This window comes from Amblyomma mixtum, chromosome 6, assembly GCF_055824585.1.
Source record: "Amblyomma mixtum isolate Tamu chromosome 6, ASM5582458v1, whole genome shotgun sequence".
NCBI lineage: Eukaryota > Metazoa > Arthropoda > Arachnida > Ixodida > Ixodidae > Amblyomma > Amblyomma mixtum.
Genome location: NC_143017.1, coordinates 152071887 through 152088565, shown reverse-complemented (window position 1 = coordinate 152088565; position 16679 = coordinate 152071887). Strand labels below are relative to the sequence as shown.

The window sequence follows — 16679 nt, the reverse complement described above, 5'->3', positions numbered from 1 at the left end:
CCGAAGTAAGCGCCGCTAGTGTTTATTATAAAATGCTGAACAACCAACCAGCCCAACATTCCGCCCTGAAAACCATGTCATCGCGCCGTAATCTTTTTGTTTGTCTATGGCTTGCAGCACAGGTATACCAGCGCTGCTAACAGCTATGCATGGCACATAGATCACTAAACAATAGTCTCTTGAAGCTGGATCACATGGAAAATAGGGCTTCAAAAATAGTGAAATGAAGTTTTACTTTCTTTTCAGTTTAGCTTAATGCAGGATCAAAACTATGCGCATATTTTAGGTTAACTTTACAGTCAAACCTCGCTATAACGAAGCTGTTATATAACGAAATACGCGATATAACGAAAGAATAGCCTTGGGAGCTGTCATAGGCTCCTGTGTTTATGATAACGATGTAAATTTATCCCAACCAGGTATAACGAACAATCATCTAACTCCACTGGCCGTTTTGCGTTGAGTATGTCGATTTGTAGGTACACGCAGGTCTGTTGCGCTTTAATGTGGCCAACTGAAATCACTGCGAATATTTTGATCAGTCAAGCTCCACACAAAAATAATAACGCGAGGGAGACTGACGCCACCTCACGCAGGGTCTGCATAAACCGTTTGTCTGGACAATTTGTCAGCGTGGTTTGACGCTGTCGTCAAACGCGGCGAGCTTAATCATTTCAGGCTACGCCATCTGAGAGTCCTCTGCGTCATGCTGCTCCTCGGCAAGGTCACCAAATTAGTGTAGCTGTCCCGTTCTCCAACCAACTTGCTGCACGCAGTCCAGTGCGAACGTGCTCTGCTTCTGCAGTTTAGTTCTCATTTTTGCATCCTGTTCTCATTGCTAACTTAAAATCGTTTGGTAGTGCTCTTGGTGTGCTTGACAATCTCGATGTCCCGCTGATTTCACAGGACCAAGCGGTGGAAAACGAAACCACAAAATATCCGTTGGCCAGCAAGTGGCGACCACCGAAACCTTGGGTCAGGCTTATGCATAAACTACAAGACAGTCTTGTCATGCAAAGAGTTGTTAGCGCTCGGGTGTCCACGAGTTAACTGGCGCTCGTTAAGAACTTGCCATCTTTTAGGGGGCCCTCGTGTAAGAGGAAACCCTCCAAAGATAGAAGTCCCTTTTTTTACTGGGCCTTGTATCGATTCCAGCAGTTACAAAACGGAGTTGAATATTCTTAATCGGTTTGTCCTTGTGTCCTACGATATCAGTTCCCCAATTACCATTTCCTAGACCATGAAGCTCAGACGGGTCACGAACTAAACAGGTGCGCGATAGTAACGGTGACATATCGGTTGCTGTACATATTTTCATCACTGCGATGGGTGTTCGTTGCGCTTGTTGGTGGCTTCCACAGCACACTTTGGCGACACGCCAAAGTCAGCTGTGTGGTTCTCAATGTATACTTTGGCAGGTAAGCCTGTTGCCGTGTGACAGATTCTACCTAGGTCGCGTACCGCTGTAAAGAAGCAATCACTGCAAGAGAGAAATCGCGGGGTCCCTCAGACTTAGTTATAATGAGGCTTGACTATATTATGTGCAGCAGGCGAATTCAAGGCAGTTCTCAAGCTTAGCATTATAGACGTAATAAAATGAGAACAATTAACTGGGAGCCCACTAAACCCGAACACGGTCGAGAAACTGAAGAACATGGAAAATGTACTCTCTTTACACACTGCACAAGAACTGCCGCGGTGGCTCAATGGTTATGGCGCTTGGCTGCTGGCCCGAAAGACGCGGGTTCGATCTGGGCCGCGGCGGTTGCATTTTGATGGAGGCGAAGCGTTAGAGGCCCGTGTACTGTGTGATGTCAGTGCACGTAAAAAATTCCAGGTGCTCGAAATTTCCGGAGCCCTCCCATACGTCGTCCCTCATATCCCCCATAACCAAACCAAACATACTGCACAAGATACTGTTAAACAAGCCTGAGTACGATGACGAAGAACGAGTATGCACAAGTTAGATAAAGCAGCCTGGGAGGAAATAAAGAGCCCACAGGCTTAAACATCGATAAAGTCGCTTAGTACAGGCAACAAGATCTCATATGTGCAATCACATTGAATGCATTCATGAATGTGTTGCTTGCTCGAAAAACTGAAGGATATTACTCGCGAGATCTTTAATAGGCTTAACGAACGCTAACTCTCTTAAAAAAAACCTGCAATGTTGGGCCCATCAGACTGCAACTCTGCGAACGAACAAGCCGCAGTGCTGTAAAAGGGACACGGAGAGACGTGAATAACTTTCTCGGATAGCGTCGGCCCTTACACGCTTAGACCTTGAATGGGTGTGGCGTTTTTTCTGGGTTGATTGCTGCTTAAAATTTCTGGACGCTGCTTTGTTGTTTACTTGTTCGACTGAAACTTGTTCTAGCGCCGCCTGCGGCGAATTGTTGCAAAAGCCTCGGAGAACTTCTATGTACCGTTCCAACCACCTTAAGCCTTATATTTTTTCCTATAGCAGTATTCGCACGTGCAGGCAATAGAAGCAAATATTCTTTTTCAAGGAAACTATTCAGATAATATTGCAAGCAGTTGCACTGGTCGGAAACATGTTAGTGCAAATAAAACGGTTTATAGTCTGTCTCACGCACAACGAATTTGGCACGAGCGCATTTGAGAGGCGTACTCGTTGAGCAGCTTGGGCGTAAGCTTCTTTGAAGTGCTGGTGAAACAGGCTGAGAATCGCTCAAATGAAAACAAAACCTTGGCTGCCTGAACCTAATTAGCATGGTTTTCTCATCGACTCAATTAGCACGCCGTGCTTTTCTGAGGCGCCGTCGGCATCTTACTGCAGTTGTTTGCGCAACCTCCCTTTTTTCCCTTACCGATCAATGCAATCCGTAGCAAGCAAACATGGGCCGCATTCGATTTCAGCTTCTTTGAACGCACGTGCCTGTGTTGCATAATATTTTTTTTTCTACTAATTGATCCTTTCCGAGCCTGGGGATTTCTGCGAGAGGCAAAAGAAGGAGCAACTGGTGACGGGTTTTCGAGAAACCAGGCTTCGTGGCAATAAAGAAGCACTGAAAATTGCACAATGAGCAGAGCTGGTGCTATACTCCGTTTATGTATGGAGGTGTTCAACCGACGGGCAGCCAACATAAATCAAGCGCTCCTAAGCTGCAGAAACAAACAGCATAAAACGCAGGAATGAGGCGTGGCCAGAAATGAGCGTGCTGTATGAATACGGGGTTTACGTTTAGAAGAAAGGAACACGGCGAGATTTTAAACATAAAAAGCTTTAATATTTTTGCACTTCTTGTCCTTTCTGTTCTGATGGGTGTTGTAACAGTGCTGAGGAAAGTGCTGAGGGGATTAAAAAGGACGATTAATTGCCTTCATGAAGATTCCTATATCTGAGAGCAGACTCGACCCCTTTGTACTGCGCTCTAAAAACAACTCTTCGTTGCTCTCTCGTTAGCTGGCACATTTATTTTGATTTTAGCAGTCCGAGGGAGAATTTAAAGCCTTTAGAGTATAACAGGAAAAGTAAAAACGGCTCAACACTTCTTCCCTACACTTTTGTTTGTTCTTGTATTTGCAGATAATTGAACCAAGAAGCGTTCCGTTTTGCTAAATTAATAACAGCTTCAAGCTTATTTCGTGTTTGACATTGAGCGCAGGAACGAATTTCAAGGACACGTCATTGCAGAGAACCCCGTTATAGCTATGTCCATTCTCAAGGCCTGAAGCGTCAATTCATGCCTTAGACAGAACCATTGCTTATGTACTGGGATAGTGAAGGCTCGAAAAGTTGCACAAGAGTGGGCAACTTTTTCTGTCACTTTTCAATGTAACTTGTTGCGTAACTCTTGACCCTGAAAAAATTCATTTCAACCGTACCCGGGAAATCTAAAAAACGCAGCTGCTAGCAAAAATACGTGTTACCTTTACGCTGCTGATATCTTTATTTGGTCTGGGTGGCGAGAACCAGCGGCTACGGCCATCGAAGGATATGTGCCGGGTACGCGAGGAGGTGAAACAGATGGGCCGCTCGTCCGATGTTCGCCACTCCGCAGGGTTGCCGAAGCGGTAGCGCGTCGGGTAGGTCTGACTACACTCTAAACCAGAATACACCTATATGGAAGTAAAAACGAAGTAAGCTGTCCTCTAGCACGCTCCATTTTATAAGAGGGGAGTGCGTTAGATGACAGCTTAGTCCCTTTTTAATCATTTGTGTTTAGAGAGTAGGAGAAAAAGCAGCAACCAGGGGAACGATGGGATGAGAACAAGGCTGCCCGCTGGTGCGGCAAACGTTGAAGTCCAAGTTGGCGGACTCTTGGCGAACGACGGCTTGGACTAGAGCAACCGTAGCGTAGTACGACTGAGGGCTGTAGGACGCGAGTGCCATAGCTATCGGTTCTCGGTGGACTATACTGGTCAGATTCGCTGGATGGGGCGGCTGCAATAAAGTCGGCTGGTTTTTACACGACGAAGTAGCAGCCGTGTTAGGAGGGCGGTCGAAACGACGAGCAGTTTGGTGGTGTTTGGCTTGCTCAAACTACTAGGCACACCAGATGGACAGAGTCGACCGTCGCGCAGTCCTCGCACAGCATAAGGTTGAATGCGTCGTCGGCAATCCCCTCGAGGATATCGCCCATTTAATTAATTGGCCTCCGAACTCACTCTGTACAATTTGCGGCGCCATCGTGCATGGCCAGCCAGTCGTCGACGTCGACGTTGTCGGCGCCATAGAAAATGCCCGGGTGGCGTAGTTGTGACATGATGACACTCGGCGTAGGCGTTGCAGCCGCGGTAGGTACTCCTCCGGTCATCATGGTGAGTCCCGTGTTGACTACCGCTGCGAAGATTCAGGATGAGATAGGATGGTGCTACCCGACACACCCACCAAACTATTACGGGGATTAATGTGAGCGGTTGGCACGGAACGCCTGAAGCGAAGAAAACTCAAAAACAACTCGCACTACAACTAGCTGCAACGTCATTGTCCTCCGGAGCACCAAGCCGGAACCGTGTGCTCGTAGTCTTGCGACCGCGTACCTGTACGATTATAGTGAGTAGAGTAGGTAACTTCCTGTCAGGACACTGAGCCACAACTGTGGGAGGATACTTTCCCGACGAAGTAAACATAAACAGGGTCGGAGTGCCCCGAAGACCGCGAGTGTCGCTCGTGTTGAAGGAGCGTGTATCTTCTCTTTTCCCTTTTCAACCGATCGAAAAAAAAAAGGACGCTGTTAAAGGGACACTGAGGAGAGCACTATTAATATATTTTTTATAGCAAAATCCGATAGTTCGGCATGTCATGGCTTTGTTGCCACTTGGCCGGCAGCGAAAAATGCATTTATTTCTAAGAAATTTGGATTCGAAGTTGAAAAGGTTTTTCCCGCCGCTGTGATTCAAACTTGGGATTCGGCTATGACGACAGAGGACTAAGTGACGTGAAACATGACGTGACATAACGTGATGCAGACTCCGTGATTTCTGGCAGCCAGCAGTGCGGCCTAGCAGCAGCCGAAAAGAAAGCTACCGCCGGCCGCACGTTGAAGGCATCTATCGGCTATTGCGGCCGTCGCTACAGTCGCTTCGCTTACGTTTGCACCGGCGTTTTGCGAGCGTTACGATGGATCTCGTTCTCGAAGTCGTCAACGAAGTTGTCGCAAATAGACACCTTTAGCATACCGTGTACCTTGATACCGCTAGCGGAATACCGGGAGCCCGCCTAACGCCGGCGAGCAGGCGCTGATTGGTCCCGATGCTTCAGGCGAGCGCGTAGCTGCCCGGCACGTGGCGCCATCTGGCGACGTCAAGGAGATTTGCGCATGCATTGGCTGCGCCTCAGTGATTTGTGCTTCTCGTGTCCTAGCGTTGCTAGAACCATTGGTTCTAGCAACACTGTTTTGTTATATGACGTCATGACGCTTGTACTTGCGAGTTTGGCCTGTGGCGGCGATACCTGTATTTTGGTTCTTGCTCTTTTCTACGTTACAAGAGCTTTGTTGTCAGTATGAGTGGCGTTTTTGTAATCAGGAGCTGGTATTCTGTCGATACAAGCCAACTTCAATTTCTCCTCAGTGTCCCTTTAACTCAGAGCAATTCGTGTGGTTGCGCACGGCTGCTTGTTATGAGACGAACAAAAAAAAAAGAAAAATTTGGCCGTTTGTAACATCCCTAAAGTGCCTAAACAGACACTTAGACAAGACACACATGTGTCGATTGTTGCAGTGTTGTGGTGTAATGCTTTAGTCATGAGCCACCAACTTGCCTTTACCCTTGCCCGAGACTGCAATATTTTTTTTTTGTAACAGCGCTTGGTATAATCGGCTCTTGGCACGACATGAAAGTTGTAAGCTTTCCCATGGGGAATAATCCCGCTTCTCGATTAAACACGCATAGGGCAGAAAAGTGAACGCTCCAAAATGGTTGCCCTTAGGGCTGAAGGTATTATACGGTTCCTGCTTTCCTCTCCTTTTCGAGCGAAAGCTGTAGAACCATTAAGCGGAAACCATTTAAGTGGCGGCGTAACACACCAGGTGTAGGGCGCCACGCTGATACGGACGAACATATTAACGTAACGGGTCACATTATGACATCTTGCTACGCTGTTTTGTTTCAATTGACGTCCCGAATTGTGTCACGGGCATTCGATAAAAACCCAGAGTCAACGGTTCTTCTCTAGTTCTGCACTTGCTGTACCATTAATTATCACGGCTCGTGATATGCCCGCGCCACCGAAGCCAATCGCACGCCCAGAGCTGCAGCGCTGCGTCGACGGTGTCAGGATCTGACCATTCGAGCCGCCAAAACAAATGCAAGAATGGTGGCAATACACCTAAGCCGCGCCTTTAAGGGTATGATGCGACAGCGGTTTCTTCGGTCCACGCAGACACGGGCACTGTTTTCTATTTCACAATCGCAATCATTATGTGAAAGACCACACAACATACCTATAAAGCCTCACTTTAACGAAGCCGTACGAACTTGTCTACGTGGCGTGGCGGTAGCGTGCCTGACTCGCAGCCCGAGGGTCAGGGGCTCGATTCCTATGTAGGCTCATAAGTGCTGTTACTAAGAATACAGCGATGGGTCCGCTGCATAGCACCTTAAGAAGTGACGCCTGTAACGTGAATCGTCGTCTACCCCGTGTTTACATGAGAGTGAGGAGGAGGACGGCAGCTGACGGGTCTTGTGCATGGCGCGTTGCTCGCGGCTGCGTCGGTCACTGAAGATCCGATGCGCTGCTGGTGTGGCTGGCGGAGTGTGTGGGAGCCTCTTGTAACAGCCACCTTTTCGACCAATCCGGATTTTTCTGTCACGCCAACGACAACGCCGACACCGCTGCGACACTTTTTTGCGACACGGGCAAATCGAAGCAGTCAGCTCTACCATTAACGCAAATATCGGTTACTCCATCTGGTAATGGGCGACACTCTTCAGAAAAGAAATTCACTTGAGCTTACCTGTGGCGGCATAAACGCGGAAGACATCCTACACTCCTGCCCATACCCCTACGCCCCTGACCAGTGGGCATACGCGAGATGCATTAGCTGGCATTAGCATTTCGCGCCAACCCTACCTGCCACGAAAATTCCCATTATGTCAAGGTTAAATATATTTTGAATTTTTCGCTCTGCGTTAGAGCGTACAAAGTAAAAAAATCACATGCGATCTCGATTGCAGCGAAGGAGAGCGCGTTAGCATCTGAGCTCTGATTTCGTGACCGATTTTTGTGGACAAGCTTAATTCATTCATGGCAATCACAATTTAAACTTCGCTTTGACAATTTTGACAAATTACTGCTGCGTATTTTTTTTGCAATTATCTGACTACAATTCCAATTATAATTCAATTCTTCCAATTGTGATTCAGTTTTTCTAATATCAATTGGAATTCCAGTTCCAATTTTTCCAATTCTTCGGCGGTTCTTTGGCTCCTCCTCCTGCATCAGCCACAGCACACCTGTGCGCTATGTGCTTGCTCCTTCTTGAGCTATGCGCAGCTATTCTTTGCTGTGGAGCAGGAAAGAAAGCGGTGAGATCACTAGAATGAGTGCAGTATTATATGGAGGCTACGTTGTCGAGAACTTATTTCTGGAATACGCTATAATGTGTTAGTTACAAGTGAACGAGACCTGCCGATGCGACTGTTCTCATTTCTTTATTCGCTTGCACGCACGTCAAGGAGTGTCTCTCGTGCTCCCGAGACGCCTGAAAATTGTGACGCAAAATGTGGCGTGACAAGCGAATTTTGTGCGCCATGCATAGCTTCTTATGTGCAACAGAAATAATAAGAATGATCTTGAGGAACAACGTTTTGCATCCTCATATAAAATTATAAAATTTAGGCTATTTTCATCATGATTTGGCTGCAAGTATGCAAAGTAAACAATGCACTACGAATTGTGTTTTCTTCATCTAGCAGAAAATGCCTTCCGATGTTGCTTGATTCGTTATGTCTTCCTTATTTTTATTTTTAGGATGTCCACCAGCACTGTCAGGATCTCGTAACAGGTTATAAGATAGCATAGCATGATAGCAGCAAGATAGATTACTGCTCTTTTCTTGTTTCTTTTTTTTTTTGCCCTGTTACTCATGTTAATGTTCCTTCTATGTATTCAAGTTGAAATTTTTACCACCCCCTGTGTAATACCCTCGTGAAGAGGGCCTTTAAGGGTATCTTGAAATAAATAAATAAGTAAATAAATAAATAAATAAATAATAAATAAATAAATAAATAAATAAATAAATAAATAAATAAATAAATAAATAAATAAATAAATATATTCGCTCTACATAGCAGAAATGAAAAAAGGAAGGTAGAAACCCTGCAGATGGGACGACATTTTATTAATGGTAAAAATGAAAGAGCCAGGAAATGTAGACCCCAAAAACGAAGAAAAGTGCAGTTAATTTGCGGTGAATAAACTTTATCAAATGTAACAACCAGCGTCGATTCGTCATCAGTACGAGCAATAACATTGCATCAAGAAAGTTTTCGCTAGACGGGACTCAGCCAGTGATATTGAGAGGAATAAAACAATCGGATACGTAATTCAAAATCTGAATATTCATGCCGTTGTGAGGAACCGCTTCTTCATTTCTGATGCGGGCAGAAATAAACAAAAAAAAAAATAAAAGAATTCCAGAAGTTTGTTATACACGGTGCTGACGCCGAGCCGATAGGATAAAGTAATATATCGAGCAGTACGCAGTGTTTCTCAAGCACTCACACAGCGGACTTGCGAAAGGACAGAGCGAGTGGAAAGTTAATGGAATAACAAATGCTCAGCACACTGCGAAGTCGTGTGGGCCTGCAGAGTTTTGGATTCGCGTCATTGCATAAAAAAATACTTTTTTCGTAAGGCTGATCGAGTTTATAATACACCGCATAGTCCGTGCCAATTGAAATCATAAGTGCGCTGCATATCGCATGCACTAGGCCTTATTTTAAGATTGCTGTCAGAGTAAAATTAACAGAGCTTTGCAACGAGTGCTGTGTGATGCTGGAGCAATACAGAACAAACATGTCTTTTGGAAATGTCATATATGAAAAGAGGAAACAACGTTTGAAAACCAAGGTATATTTATCGATGCATATAAAACAGTTTATAGATGCTTTCTCGTACACTGCTCTAATCCTTACCCCAATCTCTCCTTCCCCCAACTGTGTGAAGCAGCCAGCTTTGTCAAATAAAGTTCGTTCTGTCATTCATACATGTGTAATTGTTCTTCGCTTGCATAGAACATAGTTTAGGACAGAGTCTCAGGATGAGAACACGCCTCGATTAATGGATTACTTTTCCTCTTTCGTAAAGAGTAAATCTACTTTTAAGAGCTATGGCTTCCCAGATGAATTAGTTTGGCATATCTACGTAAACGACGGATTCAAGTCGGACTTAACTAGTAATAGTAAACAAAAAGAACTAGACCTACTAGAGTTCACAGGAAACTGGTGGGTAAAAGCAGAGCAACAGTTATTTTTTTGTGGCCGCAGAGAATTCGACCAGTGACGTCGGGATAACGCTGCATGCGACAAGGCGTCACGTGATAGGGCTGTTTTTATTCCATTCTGTCTGCACATACGTACAGGTGCGGCCAGAATAATACGGAGCACAGGAAGGGTCGCGGAGCAGCGGAAACGTGCTTATGCGCGCTGCCTAGCAGTGGCGACAGGAACTATCTTAATTTGGACGCGGCGAGATGGCGCCGGTAGCACGGACCCACTTTTTCCGCAGGCCTATCAACATCACAGCATATCGTATGCAATCCCTTGCTCTGTGATCGACTGACCCTCTGCTGACAGCGCCATGCGCTTCGTTGCCCCGTTTCTCGCATCGAGGAGCGGCGCGCGCTGTAAACGGGCGCAAGACGGCCGTTTTGACATTACGTGTTATCTCGGCCCTTCAGTCCACACGGCCACCGCTTTGCAGTTTAATCGACCGAAGCTGAAGTGAGCACGCCTGGATGAAGGCAGCACCTGGCGGTGTTGCCCGAACCAGCTCAGCATCTTTCGAACAATGATAACGGCAGGGTTGCAGCAAAGAGGGGGGCTCGGCGGCAGGCACTCTTGCTGCGCGCGGATAGCCAGGGGTGTCTTTGTTGTGCTGATAGGTGGCGCTTAGATGCAGTTTCTGCTAGCTTGGCCGCCTTTCGCGTGCTCCGTATTATTCTGGCCGCACCTGTACGTTGCGTGCATGAATAATACTAGCCAAGTTACGACACAAGCAATGAGAGCCTTCCCAATGTCTGCACATGCATTCTCCTGTGGCTCACTGAACTTCTGAATGGCATTGCGCTTTCAAATCAGCCTCAGCTTTTTATTCTGAATCCTGCTGCGTGTCGTTTTCTTGTTGCACAAAAACGAAAGCCTTCTCGAAGTGCTAAATTGATATTCGCCTAGCAGAACTGTTAATTTCGAGCATAAAGGAGAAATGAAGGCTCCAGGGTACACAAGCAGTGACTGCACAGTACCTACAGACTGCCCAGGAAGCTAAATTAAAGCATTTTTATTTCACTCTCGTGTAGCTCTGGGTGACATGCGTTCAGTGGGTGTGGCCCAATGAAAAACATGAGCAGGACTGCATTTTGTGCGGCATATATTACAGGGTGATTGCGCTTCGTCTAAAGTCTCAAAAAGTGGCATAAAATGAATCAGGCAATATATTATGTACAATACGTTACTGAGAAAGAAGTCATTAATATCTTACAGTATACCGCTAGAGGTAGTTGTTGGTCTGACGACCTAATCTCTTGACTACAATAATTCAATGCAGTGAAGCCAGCCTACAAAAAAACAAATTCTGCGGTGAAGTCTCTCTAGCAAGCGTTCTGTTCTCCTAGCGACACTGCTGTAATGCGGAGAAGCCACTTCTTGTCCTTCCAGCGAGCATTTTTTTTTTTTTTCAGCCTGATCTGGGAGACGAGCCGCTGCTTTTCGATGGCACGTTTAGTACATTGTCAACCATACTTCTTGTACTTTCTACCGCGCTTAAAGACGCTTGTCATTGATATCGTGCCGAAATGAGTGAAGGTTCTTTAATGATGAGGTAGGTGGCTTCGCTGCAAAGCTTCAATGTGGTTAGGATGGGTACGTCATACCGACGAGTAATGGGCTCGGTATGAGTCCCGTACGTTGCACTACACCGTTTTACAATGTTATTGCTGATGGTTTGTATGGTAGACTTTGTTACAGCGGTGTACATTTCGCTCCTGCGGTCGTCACTTGGAATTACAAGCCTTGTGAATCTATACCTAATTTTTCTTCCATTAATATTTTCTTTATTTGCACCACTTAAATGCGAAAGCTTTTCTTATGTGTACGGTCTAAATGAAAGTTTGGCATCCGATTATTCTTTGCAGGAAGCAAAGCAAAAGTCAAGGTCTTTTTTCCAGTTGTGTATGGAACTGAATCATGTGCGCGCGGGTCTGTCGAGCTTAATTGACCCTACGCCATTGTTCCGTGTCGTCCAGCGCAAGCACTCAATGTGGCTTGTGTGTGCAGCCTTCATTGTTCTCTGTCGAATATCTGCGCGCAAAGAAAGTGCACTGTCGAAAGCTCGCAGGCAGTCGAGTTCCACTTGAAATCTAGGCTTTCCTTTAGGAGGTGATGAGTGGCTTTACGGGGTGAAAAATTAAAAATAAAATCTTTTGGAAGGTAAGCGTTCCCACGAACAGCTTCCAAAACCACCTTGCCCTGATGGCGCTTCTATTGCTGGTTCCTTGCGTGGAGTCATTCGTGGAAAAATTGTGTAGCGAAACGGCCGAAGGAAAGTACCCCGCCACGTTCCATTATTGTTCTGGAGACAAAAGAACTTGGAGCAAGGAAGTTCCATACTCGAAGCTTGCGTCTTACCTAATGGATTTCTAAGAAATAAATATTAATATACAAAAATTTAAATCAACAGGAACAGGCTGCGGGCTAACAGCAAGCCAGCGGTGGAACTTATTCCTTCCTTAAATGAAAACCTTTCCGCCTTTTCTTCCACCAAACTGAATTTTGCTCTTAGCACTAACGTCTATCTTCATGTCATGCACTTTGCCGGTAAAGTTTCAATACCCGCAAAACAAAACAAAGCAAAACAATCCACTAGCGTCGTTGCTACACAATAGCTGCCTTTTCCCACGCTCTTTTACGTGCTGACGACTGCTTCGAACCTTCGTAGTAAAAAATAAGCTCGCAATAGAGTTGCAATAACCACGAAACAAGAAAAAGAAACAAAAAAAAAGCATCAGGCGGCAGGAAAAAGTGCCAGGGCCGGCTGGCCTCCGCCTTGGTTTCAAAGCGAACCCTACCTCGCCCGTGCTAAGCCACCATTGTCTCTCCGAGCAACAAAAGAACAGGAGGGCGATAGAAGCCGCTTGCAGTCCGGTGTCTCCGAAAGCTTCGGTTGCTGCTGCTTTTCCGGCAGCATTGCGCGCACCGCGGAGAAAACTGCCCACGCGATCGTTACCTCGAATCGCGCACAACCTGGACGCGGCGCTCCAGCGAGCATCATTTTTCCCTCCGCTGCTTCCTGGGCCAAATGCATCCACCTTGTGCAACCGTAGCACCCGCCTATTAACAACCCCTTCTACGGCAGTACTCAGTCTATGGAGAACGGCACTCGCACGGGAGCGCATGCGGTAGCTCGCGTGGCATGATGCCAGGAGAGAGAGAGGGACCACCGAAAAGGCGCGGTCAGAACAATAGCGAGGCTCTGTATGGCTCCGTGGGCCGTACGAACAGACAGAATGGGAAGTTCCAGCCCTTGACAGCCTTGCAAGCCACCCTTCTTTGAAAGAAGCTTCCTAAAAGGCGCTGCCATGCGGCATCAAGCCATTACGGCGTCTTCTGGGGCATCCCTTCCTCTCCTGCGGGACTGCATTCACCCTTAGCTCTCTCTCTCTTTTTTTCTGGCCTCTGCGGCCGGTGTCGTCACCTCATGTGTGGGTAAGGCAGGCATTGATTGCAGTTTGTCAGGTTTTTTTCTTTGTTCGCGTTTAAACCACGCTGATAGAAACAACAGAGTGGGCTTGTCTCGCGTATTTGTTTCTTTAAAGCCGCGGAGAGAGCTGGCTGGAGCGGCAGTGCTCGGATGTATTACAAGCTCGGAGTGTGGTGCACACATTGATGATTGCTTGCATGCAAGGCGTATTGTTAAGAACGGGAAGCAGCTGGTCGATCTTGGCCACCGCACTTCCATGGCCAAAAATGGCCAAACACACATGGCCAAACAAAAATGGCCATGTGTCTGAGTTTCAGCTGATGATGAAGGAACACCAGGTAATCGATTTCGTCCGCAGTCCACCGTCCTTTCTTAAAGCCACTCCCTATGCTTTGGGGTGTGAACATCCAGTAATTATGCTCTTAAAGTGATCAAAGGCAGTGAGTGGCGACAGGAGGCTTCTGAATGTGAACTAGTGAATTCACAGCGTCAGTCCTGACAGGCGCTCACTAGAAGGTGCAGGAATGTATTAAATATGGAATGTACACATGAAAGCGAAAATGACCGAATTATCTTGTGTGTTGGCAACGCGAAAGGATTCGAACATTTTGATCTCTTTACCAGAAGAAAAATCACGTCCGGCTTAGTGACGTTATTTTCCGGACTGGTGAGGTTACTTCTCTCCAGCCAATGTAAACTGTCTAGTTTGGTGACGTCATTTTCCTTCAGCCAATGGAAGTTGTCTGGCCTGGTGACGTCATTTTCCTTCAGCCAATGAAAATTTTCTGGTCTGGTGACGCCACTTCCGCCCAGCCAGTCGAAATTATCAGGTCTAGTGACATTACTTCTATCTAGCCAATGGTCGAATTTTATGAACGACGACATATTTTTGCCGATTAGGCATGTGATGCTGTCACATGCATAACGTCGGCAAAAACATTGCGGCAGCGGGGTCTCATCACTGCATGTTCCTAGAATCTGGGGGGGGGGGGGGGGGGGGGGAAATTGGACTGAATAAGTTAATGAAAAAAATGTCTGTTGAGGTGTGGCAGTGAGGTTGTTGAGTGCTGCGCGAAAGTCGGCTGACCAAGCGCGTAATAAATTCTGAAGTATAATGTCGTGAAAAACCAAAGATCACAGAGCTCTCTTGTCTTCACGCCTTGCTATTGTTTTCCGCTTTCCGTTAATACAACTTTGGATGGCATGCACAAGTGGCCGGAAATTAACTTTTTAGTAATCACAGCAAATCCTTTGTCGTTTCTCTTACTTGAATTTATCACATTGCGTGTGAAAATGGGCATTAAAAATATGACACCTGGGTACAGTTTCGGTGTACGGTACGTGTACTCTCGTATTTTGAAGAATTTAACTTGGCACGAAAAGAATATGTCTCCTTTGTCTTTCACGCTATTTCCAGTGATTGCTTCTCCTCATTAGATGTTGAATCTCTGCTTAACGAAAAAGAAAGTCTCCTGTGGGTTGCTAAGTGAACGCATCAATTTCAACAAAAAGTAATGTTTTCCGGCTTGAGAAACGTTATTGTAAGACCAACAAATGCATTCATTATTTACATGGAAAAAACCATGTAGCGTGCTTTCCCAACTTGCCCACGTCAGGATGCGATAATTTAAAGAGACCGCCGTTTACCAAAAGCTGCCTGTCTAGACAGCCACCAGGCTTTATTTATAGCATTTCAGCAGTGCGAAAGGAAGCTGCTACAATTTCACTGGAGGTAGAAAGAAAACTTTATTATAGAAAAAAAACTTCATTAATTTCACTGGAGCGCACCGAACGCCACATTCGTTACCAAATACTGAACCTTCTACCTCCTAAAATGTAGCTCATACAGCGAATCAGCTGAAAAGAGTAGAGTGCCTTGCGCGCTTCTTTTCCCGTCGAGCGTTTACACACTGTCTGGGTCCTTTTTATCACATCCAGTGCTTCGTATTAGGTTGAATAAGACGAATTTATCGCAATAAATTACTCGCCGTTAACAGCTACCCTATTCGTTACGGCCGTAGGGGGAGAAGACTGTTGGACACTTCCGCCAGCGAGGTCGTGATGTAAAAATGAACCGTCGTACTAAATTGGCGCGAAAAAATGCCAAACTTCTTTCGACTTCGAACATCGGGGGAAGCAAAGCAAGATGTCCTCGTGGAATGTAACGTGGTCTCTTCAGGCTGAAACGAGAAAGCCAGACAAGAGCCACTTGAGGTGAAATAGAGGCGCGCTGCGCAAGCGCTCTGTAATGTGCCCTGTCGCCAAGGCTTGGCACAAAGCAGAAAGAAGAGGCAAGGAGGCTCGTAGCCATGGAAGGACACGCTGGGACGTCGGCAATGAAAGAGGTATGCGGCAAGAATTGAAAAGAATGAAAACGGGGAAAGCTTAGGAATGAAAACATAGAGAACAGGGAGCTAGGTCTTTTCGTTTACTGCGCTGCTTGTCTCCACGTGGTTGCAGCAGAATGTCGTTGCGTGGAACTTTTGACACTCTATGCGGCCCTGGATGTCTAAGCACATTGTCTCAGGAAATTAAAATATTCGCGAAGTTCGAAGGTACGACGAAGGGAGCGGAACGCCCGCACAAAGCCCTCAGAAAAAGTTAGATAGCCTCGTAAGGAACAACGGAGTATAAGAATAGCAAATGAAAACACATTAAAAAAAAAGGAACGGCCGCAAAAAAAGGAAAGCTGTAGCCGGGGTGGTGCAGCTGCTGTCTTGATACCAGCCACCCCGAAAGCGCCGCGGACAGCATAGCCAAGTAGAAGGACACAAAAGCGAAGCGCAGGGAACACTGCTAGTTTCCATGGCGACCTGACGTCAATAGTTTCGAGGAATATGTTGCACAAGAAAAAGGCATGGTGCATACAGAAAGGAATAACTTTCGATCTTCCTCCGGGGTGATCCTTTCTTGCTTGTCCTCAACCGCTGGTGGCTACGTTGTCATTTGTGGTAAACACCTTCGTACAAGCGGCTGCAGCGCAAGGAAAGAAAGAAAGAAAGTTGGAGGGAATGGAAATGGGGCTGACGCAAGAAAAAGGTAAAAAAAGGGGGGAGGGGGGGTGGACAGTAAAGTAGCGGGAGTGCAGAAACACATTTCCGGCTCGTCAGCCTCCCGCATCTTTCTAGGCTGCCCGGCCGCTAAAGGTTCGCGTCTCTCGCGGAGCCCCTCCTTCTTGCGATCAGCTGCCTGAATCTAAAACAGCGCACGCCGCATTGAACCCGTAAGGAACATGAAACCGCGCTCGTCTCGACAATAAATAGCTGGAACGCCGCGTTTATACTGCAGAGCG

At 46.5% G+C, this 16679-nt stretch overlaps 1 protein-coding gene across 4 annotated transcripts in view; it reads left to right on the top strand.

Moving 5' to 3' along the window:
• The window catches only part of rsh (Rap GTPase activating protein radish), a 473381-nt gene that overhangs the window by 390755 nt on the left and 65947 nt on the right, over positions 1–16679 (top strand). The gene's annotated exons all lie outside the window — the stretch shown is intronic.